The sequence below is a fragment of the Marmota monax genome, unplaced genomic scaffold (assembly GCF_021218885.2).
Source record: "Marmota monax isolate L192 unplaced genomic scaffold, Marmota_monax_Labrador192_F-V1.1 WCK01_AAM20220418_F8-fsc00035, whole genome shotgun sequence".
Lineage (NCBI taxonomy): Eukaryota > Metazoa > Chordata > Mammalia > Rodentia > Sciuridae > Marmota > Marmota monax.
Genome location: NW_026691961.1, coordinates 505,662 through 518,278, shown reverse-complemented (window position 1 = coordinate 518,278; position 12,617 = coordinate 505,662).

Below are 12,617 nucleotides of genomic sequence, written 5' to 3'. Positions count from 1 at the left end.
TTTTAACTGATTCAAAATTAATGGCATAAAACAACATGTGTGTGGCGTGTTGTTGGGCATATAGCTTATAGAAATGTAACACAGTTCCTTGAAGCACACACAGATGGGTGGGTAAGAACCAGAAATGGTGAACAGGGTTAGAATAAAACAGCTCTAAGTATGCACTTGCTCCACACTCTTTCCTTGGCTTCTGGAAAAGACAAAAGTTTATAAGCTATATAATTATAACAGCACATTTTTGTAGGTTTGTACAATTCTTAGGGGTAACTCCTTCAATAGTAACACCATTAAAAGAGGAAACGTAATGGAGTCATACAGGAATGATATTTCTGTCCTTCAAGCATGAAGTATAAATATAAATAGCATTATGACAAGGTAAAATGCATATGGCCAACCCTGCAAGATAAATAAACATACATAGTGAAAGATAGCTGTGGAAATTAAAATAGTACATAAAAATTTACTTAATGTGGAAGGAAGTAGTTAAGGAGGGACAAAGGAACAACAATAATAAAAAATGACACAGGAGAACGGGTAAAAGGCAGAAAGAAATCCCATTGTACCATAATAACATCACATGTGAATGGAATATGAAGAGGATCCAGGACTCAGCTCAGGACGTCCTGGGCTCCATCCCCAACACAAACAAAACCAACACAAAGAAGAAAAACCTCCACAGACCCATTGAATGCAGTGTGTGGGAGAGACAGTTTAGAATCAAAAACACATTTGGACAGTAGAAGGATGGAAGAATATGTGTTGTGCCCCCAGCAACTACAGACAGCTGGATCAGCGGTAGCAACAGGAGACAGAATAGAGTTTAAAAAAAAGTAAAACTAAAGAAGCATTTCCGGATGAGTAAAGGGCTGATGGACCAGGAAGATACTTTGCTGTAAACACGTACACCCAGCAACAGCTCCAGAACATGAGAAGTAAAACCCTCAGGAATGGAGGGGAAAGGGCAATTCAGCAGTAAGAGTTGGAATCTTCAATACCCACATTCAATGTGGAACAGGTGATCGAGCAGCACTACTGACCAGCTAGATGTGATGGGCATGGGAAGAGCACACGCCCAGCCCCAGGGCTCAGGGAACAGCCTCTCCAGTAGCTGCAAGGTAGATTAAAAAAAATATATTACTAAGTATTTTTCTACTGGAATGAAGCTTCAGAAGACTGGAGGTCTCACAGGAAGTGAGAACCAGGTGACCCTCACAAGGTCGCGGGCACCAAGAGAGGCTGTGTGAGCCCCACAAAAGTGGTCTGCAGAGCAGAAGGCTGCATTGACTGTTCCCACAGCATGAGCCGGCTACCTTCACAGGGGCGTTACAGTGTGTTTCATTTACAGTCAAATAGACTAGTTAGTAGCAATTGGGGAATTCAGTTTAATTTCTCCCAATTGTTTTTGGCAGGGAACTCAGGATTGAAGCTTCACTAGTGGTGTTAACCACTAAGCCACATCCCTAGCCCTTTTCTATATTTTATTTAGATACAGAGTCTCACTAAGTTGCTTAGGGCTTCACTAAGGCTAGCTTTGAGCTCATGATCCTCAGCCTCCTGAGCTAATGGGATTACAGGCTGTGCCACCGGGATTACAAGCATGTACCCAGTGATTTCCAAAATTTTATTTTTTTATATTTATTATTATTATTATTATTATTATTATTATTATTATTATTATTTTGTAGATGACACAATACCTTTATTTATTTATTTTTATGTGGTGCTGAGGATCAAACCCAGGGCCTCAATGTGCTAGGCAAGCACTCTACCCCTGGGCCACAACCCCAGCCCCTCCCAAATTTTACATAATAGAAAATAATTTCCTTCTAATTGGCTTTAGAATTTATGGTTTTCCAAGGACAGATTCCAGATATTAAGTGGGAAAAGCTGGTGTTATTAACTCCCTGGTCATACCAGCCACAGAAAACACTGGGGGGAAAGGAACAGGCATATTCAGTCAATTTGATGGAGCAACTTTTCTCCCAAATTGACTGTACTTCCTAAAATTGATCTGAAAACACAGAGGAGTTTTCACTTAAGTGCAACAAAACAGATAGCACTGAGCCAGATGTCGGGATGCCTGACATTGACAAATCATGTGACCTGGACGTTCTCACTCATCTCTTCAAGTCCAGTGCTTTCCTTCTGTCATATGGGCCCCAAAGATGTGACACAGCTCCTGGGCCACCAGGAAAGGCCATCTGGACAGGTCTCCAGACACCAAATGGGGTGATACGCTACGCTGGAGAAAGCCTCAATTCTGGATACAGAGGGAGCTGTCCCTCACCCCGGTCACACCTCCAGACTTCTCCAACAAACAGCACCCCCCAGACTGATGCCTGTCTCACTGGCCCAACTCTCATCCTCCTGAGCACTGGTCTACACCTTCTGACCTCATGGATTCCGTGCTGGCTCCTGGACAAGATGTCACCACTCGGATTTCCCTTACTCTGGGCAGTGGCAGCACTAGTTGCTTGGGCCTTTCAAGCCCAGGACGTTCATCTGTCTGTAGCCTTTCTGCTGGTCACTGGGTAGATGGTCATCTGTCTGTAGCCTTTCTGCTGGTCACTGGGTAGATGGTCATCTGTCTGAAGCTTTTCTGCTGGTCACTGGGTAGATAGATGGTCATCTGTCTGTAGCCTTTCTGCTGGTCACTGGCATGTTCTTTTCGGTGCAATTCATTTTCAAGAAGGTCCCTCTTTCATACTCCTAAGGACTACTTTGATCCAAAGAAAACAGGACCCTCATCCTGTCCCTAAGTGTCCCTGGTAGAACTTCTTGTCCCAGGAACAAGGTCTTGTATCAAGTTCTGCAAACTCAAGCCAGGAGTGCTAGGTAGGTAGAACATGCTGGGTGGGAGCAGAAAGGTCACTAGCTCTAGAGATGTCAAGAAGTCACCCTAGTGTACCTGCCTTGAGGCCAGGCTCAGTGGGCACAAGCTTCACTCTTAAGTCTCTCCTAATATGAAAGCTCTTCTCCAGCCTGGGAGGGAACACGATTAACAGCTGGGGAAGCCAGTGCTGGCTGGGACATGAGGATGCTTCAGTGACATTAGGGACACACACCTCAGCACACACCTCCCAGGACCACAGCACAGCACACACCTCAGCACACACCTCCTAGGAGCACACCACTGCACACACCTCAGCACACACCTCAGCACACACCTCCCAGTCCAGTGCTGGCTGGGACATGAGGATGCTTCAGTGACATTAGGGACACACATCTCAGCACACACCTCCCAAGACCACATCACAGCACACACCTCAGCATACACCTCCTCAAACCACACCACAGCACACACCTCCTCAAACCACAACACAGCACACAACACAGCACACACCTCCCAAGACCACACCACTGCACACACCTCCCAAACCACACCACAGCACACACCTCCTAGGACTACACCACAGCACACACCTCAGCACACACCTCCTCAAACCACACTACAGCACACACCACAGCACACACCTCCCAAACCACACCACAGCACACACCTCCTAGGACTACACCACAGCACACACCTCAGCACACACCTCCTCAAACCACACTACAGCACACACCACAGCCCACACCTCCCAAACCACACCACAGCACACACCTCCTAGGACTACACCACAGCACACGCCTCAGCACACACCACAGCACACACCTCACAGGACCACACCCCAGCACACACCTCAGCACCCACCACAGCACACGCCTCCCAGGACCCCATGGTGTGCACGCCCAACACTGCCTTCCTGCTGCCTTTGCCTAAAGCACACATTCTTCTGGGGCTTCTGTAACTAGCTTCCATATCGTGGAACTACTGTTCATTAAGGAAAAAGGAGAATGGGGTAGGAATGCAAAATAAAGTTTAAAGTGTCCAAAGTATGAATGTGGAGAAGCAGGAGAGAGGGAGCCTGAATGTGGGAGGGTAAAAGAAACAGAGGGAGGAAGAACAAGAGAACTCTGAGGGAGGAGAAAGGAGAGAAAGAGGAACAACATAAACCCTCAGAAGCCAGACAGACGACAAAGAGACACATGGAAAAATCAGGGTGACCAGATAGGATCCAATTCACACAGCAAGAAAGGCCAAGATTAAAAAGAAACTAAGAGAAAAAAAAAAGAAGGAAAACGCATTGATGAAAAATGAACGAATGGTCGCCCCTGCAGTGGCCAGAATGTGGACAGCAGGACGTGAAGGTCTGGGCCAGTAATGCTTCCCTGTCTTGCCAGGCTCTGTCCCTTGGAGACAAGCCAGGGGACCTTAGCCCCTTCCTCTTTTTCTGATTCTCAGCAGCTGCCAGCCTTAGTGGCCTGGAACCAGACTGGAGGAAACAGCTCTCAGCCTCCCTTCTCACTGGAGTGGGAAGGGCTGTCAATAGGAGCTTGTCTGGGAGACCAGACAGATGCACTCCCAGGGCAGGACAGACACAGTTCTAATGGGAAGTCCCAGCAGTTGTGCTCAGCTCAGATGTGACCTGCAGAACTTGGAGGCGTGGCAAGTGCTCTGTGGAGATTAGATCAGACCACCCCAGAGGCCAGGCAATGAGAGTCTCCACCAGAGGTCTGCAGACCCACTCAGCATGGGGTGACCAAACCTGCTGAGGTGTCACACTCCCCTCCCCACAAACGTGGCCTCCCTGTACCTGAGTGCAGTAGCACTTTATAGACCCTCTTCAGCTGGTTGTGTGGGCCACCAGACTATTCAGGTCATTTGCTCATTTTTCCATTGAAATATTTATGTTGTTAAGGTTTATGAGCTCTTTGTGTATTCTGGATATTAATCGTTGTCTATCAGATAAATATCTGACATTTTGTCCAATATTCAGGTTTTAGCTTCATTTTAATGATTACTTCTTTTTTGTGGTGCTGGGAATTGAACTGAGGGCCTTACGCATGTGAGGCAAGCACTCTACCAACTGAGCTATATCCCCAGCCTCCCAGCCCCTAATAACTATTTCTTTTCCTGTGCAGAGGTTTTTAATTTGAACAGAATACCCTTTCTGAGCATTTGGGGCTGAGTGCAGGCCATCAGTGCCCACACCAATATCTGCTTTCCCACCAATGTCAGGATTTCAGGCTGCTTCATGACTCTTCTGAAAGACACTCCCTTGATTAGAAACAGTGCCATAGTTAAGAGTGATGTCTTAATACCAGAATTCAATGTGGGACAGCCTGTGGTGTCCACTGGAAGGCACCAAGCACCTGGCAGGTTCTGTGGACTGATGCTCACCCTCTGGCTGTCAATCTTCAGGTGCCCTGTTTTATTATCATACCTGAGCTGAGGGAAGGCAGCAGGTGGACTCTAAGATAGAGTCATAGCAGTTTTCCAGTAGGAAGAAAATTGGTGAAGAGCTTGAAGAGTACACTTCAGAGGCCTGTGGAACTGCTGGATTCCCAGGAGGAGAGGGGAGAGGAAAATTAATGTGGAGAAAAGAAAAGAAAAGGAAATAAATGAGAGCATGCAAAAATGGTAGAAAGCTTACACGTCTGCACCTGGCAGAGCCAACATTCCCAAAGGAAACAAACAGAAACAGACAAACACATCATAGTCAGACTGGAAAATCTAGTGACGGACATCATGTGAGTTGTGAAAAGGGAAAAATAACATGAATGGTGGGCGTCTTCAAAACTAGGCACACAGTTCAAAATGTGGTTACACCTTCCAGGGGCAGAGAGAAAGCTAATGCCAATACAGTAATCTCTCTTCCACTTGTGATTGTTCAAACATGAAGCAAAATTCATGATGAGATAGCAGTTACCAATGGGAATGGTATAAATGAAATTGTGTCATCCTCAAAAAGAGAAAAGCATCCTGTCTCTGAAATGCCCCTTCAGTTGCCCAGAACTTAGCCGAGTCAAGGGGACAATGAAGGCTGATGTGGACAATGAAGGCACTGTCTTTCAGGACATGGGCTTTCTCTCGCACATGTGGGGAATTCAGGCTGCTTTCCGGCACACACTGCAGGACAGATGCTCCATGGGATGCTGGTCATACAAGAAGCAAAGCAGACTAAGCAGACTAATGACGTCACTGCTTCTGCAGCCTCGCTTACGGAGTTCTCTCTGCAGAGACCAGTGAAGAAGTGCACAGTGTGGAGGCTAAGGGCTCATCCAGTCTGCTGCCAGGGACAGAGTGCCATGAAGGGGGGCGGTTCTGTTTTCTGGTGAACCGCCACAGCAGTGTGAGAAAGGAAGGTGCCACCTGTCATCCGTCACCACTTCACCTTCTGCAACATGGCCTCCCATCCCTGCCATAGCACAAGGGAACTCAGATGCCACATGTCAACACCCAGGATGGCCTTCTGCCTCCATGTGGGGGTACAGCAGTGATTATGGAAGTTAGGGACAACTGTGGGTATAGTGACACCATAACCCCCATATTGGGGAGGGTTACTGTCGCTCATTAGTTAGCAATGAGCTTTACAGGAAGGGAATGAGCTAAGATCACTGCAGCCACAGGCGGCCCCTTCCTGTAGCAGCACAGTGGGCTGAAGGAGGCTGAGCTGTAGGGAGCTGCACGCAGCACTCCGCCTCCCTCCCTCCCGCCTCCGTGGCTGACTCCTGGCGCAGGACTGGGTCAGGCCGGGCAGACTCCTGGGTGGGGTAAAGAGTCAAGGCTCCCCCTGCCACTTTCTCACCCTGCTTGGAATCCACAGCTGTGGCTGAGACAGTCAGCCCTGCCCAACTGTCCATCCCCGTGGATGCAAATCGGCTGTGGTGATGGTGGTAGTGGCAGAGAAATGAATGGGCCAGTGCCGGGTTTGCAGGGGCAGAGAAGAGGAGACCAATGGCCCATGCTGCCCCAGGCCTGGGCAGCAATCTCCATAAAGGCAGAGCTGTCTAAAGGGTTCTTACTGTTGGGCTTACCGTCCACCTCCATTCTGTATGGCCTTAAGAAAAGGCATCACTAACTACCACGCCCCCCAGGGGACATGTCAAGGAATCCAACTGGATCTTACAGGCCTTGCTATGTTGCTGTCTTGGTCTTCTCACCTAGAGAAAGCAGTTTAAATGCTGGTGACACATCCCCAAGAGAGAGGACAGCTCACCAATACCCCCAATTGCAAGGACCTGGGGTTCCTGCCAACCACACTGATTGGTTAAAGATAAGGCAGTGCCAGTTTCTGCTGTAGGTGAAGTCCAAGATTTCCCTCCCCTCCAGGACTACTCCCACACGGGTGCAGACCTCCCTATGGTAAGGTCCTGGCATCTCCCAGTTCCACACTCTGCAAGCAGAAGCTGGTGGGCCTGGGAGCCTGGGCACCTTGAGGCTTATTCCCAAATGCACACACCTAGAAAGCAATTGTGAGCCATGGACAAATTAATCAGTTCAAGAAGAATCTTGTGAATTGGGTGGTTCTAGCCACCCAATGGGTTTGGGTGGAGACCATGGCAGTGATATGGTAATAAATGAGCTATTCCCTTAGGATCAGGGTCACAGCTATGGAAGAGGCAGAGACATGATTCAGGGTCTTAGAAAAGCTGAGTGCTATATAGCTGGTGCTACAAGTTGAGACCACCACTAAGACTATTGCCAGCAGTGTGAGCACACATCTTCTATCTTTAGATGGTTGCTGGATTCTTTCAAAAAGCCTAATTCTGAATCACCACCAACAGGCACAGCTGCCCAATGGTGAGTGTATTTAAGCAGGCAGGGAAACCACACCAATATTCAGCCCTGTAAGTGCAAAGATATATAGTATAACACGCAGGTATACCAGTGCAAAAAAGGAGATGTTAGATGACACGCTGGAACCCACCCCCTTACCCAAGGTAAGAGAAAAGAGAGACCAGAACTTACCTGGTCTGTGGATGGTTGGACCAGAGGAATGGCTCTGAATTGTATGGCACTGGTGGTCTTCTACTGCCACCGTGTGGTTGAATTTGAAAAGTGCATGGAGTAGTCCTCTGTACAGAAGCAAGACTGCCAACCCAGCAGCTTGGCCAGGCCCTTGGCAATTTGGGATTGGGTTTTGTTTGTTTGTTTGTTTGTTTTAAGAGAATTATAGTTATACACAGCAGTTGGTTTCATTTTGACAAAATCACACATGCAAGAAATTTGGTTTCAGTCCCCATTCCCTCCCCATCCTCCTCTACTGATTTCCTTTGGTTCTTTTACTTAATCTTGCTTTTTACTGGTACTTTCTGCATATGCATAAAAGGTGAAATTCCACGTGGTATGTTTACGTATGCATGTAACGTGGTTTTATGAAATGCATTCTGTATCCTCCCCTTTCCCATCTCCCTCTGGTCTCCTCCTACTCCAATCATCTTTCCTACATTTTATATTTGAACCCCCACTATCTTCATTTCCTTATTTTGTTCTAACTTCTACATATGAAAGAAATGTTGAAGTCATATAATCCCTGCAGCAACCAGTGAAAGTAGGCAAGGAGCTGACCTTTAAAGGCTAATAAAAGAATGAAAATGAATATGAGCTTATGCCATGGTGCACACCTGACATCCCAGAGGCTCGGAGGCTGAGGCAGGAGGATCACAAGATCAAAACTAGTCTCAGCATAAGTGAGGTGCTAAGCAACTCAGTGTCACCCTGTCTCTAAATAAAATACAAAATAGGACTGGGGATGTGGCTCAGTGGTCAAGTGCCCTTGAGTTCAATCCCTAGTACACCACCTCCCCACACACATACACACAAAAGAAAATGAATACAAGAATTACTTGTTGAAGAATATTCATGGTCCTTTAGACATAATAACCCCATATAGCTAATAACCCAAATGCATATCAATAGGAAAATAGATAAAGAAAGATAAATGCATCATGCATCATGACTTCCTGATGTCAAAATCTATTTGGGATTAATATCATAGTTTTAAAAAATAGAAAGATAAAAATATTGCTACAACACAACACTATTTTTTCTCCTCCTGTCCTTTAGGGTACTGTTGCAAATCTGACATATACACAATAGAAATGTCCAATGCAGTGCAGAAAACATTTGTTTTTGTGGTTAGAGGTCTTCAAAGAAATTAAGAGGAGAAAAGCATCTATGAATGTTTAAGAGAAGACAATTCAAGGTTATAAATATTCACTGTTTCTCTCTTAAACTTCCCTACAGCTTTTGGAGTGGTGATTATTCCTCTGGGTCCCTATGGATATTGTCTATTTATGATCCACATACATTCATAACAGGGGAATTTTCTGTGGAGAGAACTTGTCCCTTCTTTACTGCCTCCTCCTCACTCTCTCTTTCCCTAAAGTATGTAATCTTTTTCTATCACAATGGTCTGGAGGACTTAGGGTTTATTCCCTGGGTTATCATCCAGAGATAATGTGATTCCATTTGGGGCTTGTGGAGGTCTTTCACTTGTCTCCTTTAGATTCCTCCAGTGTTTAATTCGTTCTGAGCCATTCTGCACCCCCCCACACACACACACACACTGTTACTTACTGCATGAACACATGATGGACATGTATGTGTGGTCTGTCATGTGGACCATGAATGACCATGGAAGGGTGGATGCTGAGTTCCCAGATGCTGAGTCAAGAGCGTAGGTAGAGAAATGAGGACGAGTCAGAGTCACTGCGGTGGCCAGACACAGGCACCCGTGGACCTGTCCTGCAGCTGTCAAGGCAGAGAGTCCACACACACGGCAGCCTCGGCTCCAGGTGTCAGCTTGGAGTGGGCCATGGTGGTCGTCATGGCAGAAGTTGTGTTCTTCCGAAGCCCAATGGGACTGGAAGTTGTAACACATAACATGGACACAGCTCATGGGGATGGCCAGGTGATGGGGCCAGGGAGCCATCATGTCCAGTTGGGGTACCCCTCCTGTTACACCTGAGGGGGCTGCTTCATTTGGTGTTCTGATGAGTTCATGGGCCTGGTGTTTCTTGTATGCGTTGGATACGCCCAAGCATCTCTGTGTTTCTGATTAACTTGGTATGTTCACAGTGATTATCTTTATTAGCATGGTTAATTTGTTCACTTCTTCCCTGTGGTTGGGCTAGGCAGATGGTGGCTGTTTATGTGGACAACAAACGGTGGCAATTTAGTTCTGAGGGAGGCAGGACCTCTGGGTCATCTAGAGCCAGATGTTTCATGTAGACGCTGCATTTGGGATAAAGGTAAGAGAACACACAGCGGGAAATGGAAGGGACGTGATCACGGCAAGAACAAGTGAAGGTGTGGAGCACTCAGACTCAAAATGCTTTGGCAAAATCCTGCTGTACAATGTAACAGGTTTGGGCACATCCTGGAAACTGCCATCACACCCACCACGGAGCACCTCAGAGGAGGCAGAACCTGTCCTTTAAGTTCTGTCCTTTGGGTTGATAAACAGCATGCTTGGGGGAGGGGGAGGTTGTCTTTCTTATCTTTTTTTTTTTTTAATTGAATCCTGGGGTAGTCTACCACTAAGTTATATCTCCAGCCATTTTTACTTTTTATTTTGAGAGAAGTCTCCCTAAATTGCTGAGGTTGGCTTCAAACTTGTGATCCTCCAGCTTTAGTCTCCAGAGTTGTTGGAATTACTGTCCACTAGCACTGAGCCCAGCAGGGTTGTGGTCTTCTTTTCCTTTGTCAGTCAAAACTTTTTTAAAAAATGAGAGAGGGTTCCCAAAGGTAAACAGCAGATTAGCATTGCAAAGGGAATACACCTGGCCATATTCAAAGATAATGAGCAAGGAGACGTTTTCAAAGGCAAACTGAACAGGATGATGCAAGTTGCTTAGAAATGATATCACTTGACTATAAAAAAAAAAGTGACAAATGTGGCATCTGTCCAAGGTTGTGCCCGCACTTGCTGAACAAAATCTTTAATTTTTAGAAAACAGTCTAAGCTTGTGGAAGACTGTGTGTAGGTTGTGTTCCTGGCAGGCTCATGACGTCCTTGTCACCAGGCATGAGTGTTCCAGGTCCCCTCTTTCACAGCCTCCTGATGCTGTTTATTAATTTATTTTTATTAATGACAATAACCCACACGTTTTAACAACAAATTTTGATTAGTTCCTTATAGTCATATGTGATACCAAGGTTCATTATGACATAATCACATAAGCATGGAATACAGTATGTTGTAATTCAGTCCCCAATACTTCCCTCTTCCCTCCTCTCCTCCCTCCTTGTTGCTTTTCCTCAACTCTATTGCTCTTTCTTCTATTTATAGATTTTTTAAAATTATTGCCTTTTGATATACATGAAGGAGAGATTCACTGTGGGACTAGGGTTGAGACAAGTGACTTCTTTTTTGTTTTTTGTTTTGGTACCAAGGATTGAAAACAGGGGTGTTTAACCACTGAGCCACATCCCTAGTCCCCCTGCCCTTTTTAAATTGTTATTTTAAAATTTTGGTTATGGTGAAACACATATAAAATAAAATTTACCACCTTGATCATTTTAAGTGCTCAGTGCAGTGTCATGAAGTCTATTTACATTGGGTTGCTACTATCACATACCATCCATCTACATCATTCTTTTCTCTTGCAAAATGAAGCTCTGTACCTACTAAGCAAGAACTTCCCATTCCCCTCAATCTCTGCAACCACCATTCCACTCTTTGTCTTTAATAAGAAAGACTCTAGGCATCTCATATTAAGTCAATCATATAATATTTGCCTTTTATTACTGGCTTATTTTCCATGCACAATGTCCTCAAGTTCATCCATGTTGTAACATGTGTCTGAATGTCTTTCATTTTTAAGACTGAATACCATTCCATTAAATGTGTTTACCAAAATTTGTTTACCAAAATTCATCAACTGATGGACACGTGGGTTGTGGTATGAGCCCAACCTTCTTTTATATTTTATTTTGAGACAGGGTCTCACTGAGTTGCTCAGGGCCTCGCTAAGTTGCTGAGGCTGGCTTTGAACTTGCAATCCTCTTGCTTCAGCCTCCCAAGCCACTGGGTTTACAAACATGGCTGCCATGCCCGGCAAGTGACTCCATTTTAAGGGAAAACATTCAGATATCCCCTCTTTGGTAAAGACCTTCTGCAAGATGGCTGCCCACCAGCTGGACTGCTGTTAGGTTTGACCAGGATGGACCTACCCAGATGCTGGTGTGGTCCCACATCAAAGGGAAGCAACTCATAATAGGCTTTGAAGGGGCTACTCACACTCTTCACCTGCAACCAACACGAGACTCAGCTCTGGCTCTTTGGAAGATACTGCCTGTCATCTCACAGAACTGGGCCAGCATGATAACTGCTGTTATCAGTTGAACTTTTGCAGAATTTTGATAGGGAACAAATACAAAGTTTAAAAGAAAAAAATATATACAATAAAACAAAAAGGAGTATACGAGACCAGTTTGTGTGATTGTTCTGAGTCAGGAATGTAACCCCAAATAACAGAACAAACATAAAGGTACAAGAGCAAAAAGTGAGACTTTTGATAACTACATGTTAGAGGAAATTAATAAATTTAGCAGCTGAATGAATTTTCAAAAAAGAAGCAGTGCTACAATCTAATATTAGGCATATTACAGTTTGTCTTTAGAAACATAACTTTTCTCTCTACCATCATCCTAATACTTTACAAAAGATAATCAGAAAAAAAAAAACAATTTGTTTGCAAAATCAGTTGTTTTGTCGGGTTTTACCTGATCATTTACATAACTGCTTGGAGAATACTGACTTACTGTATAATAACAACACATTAAT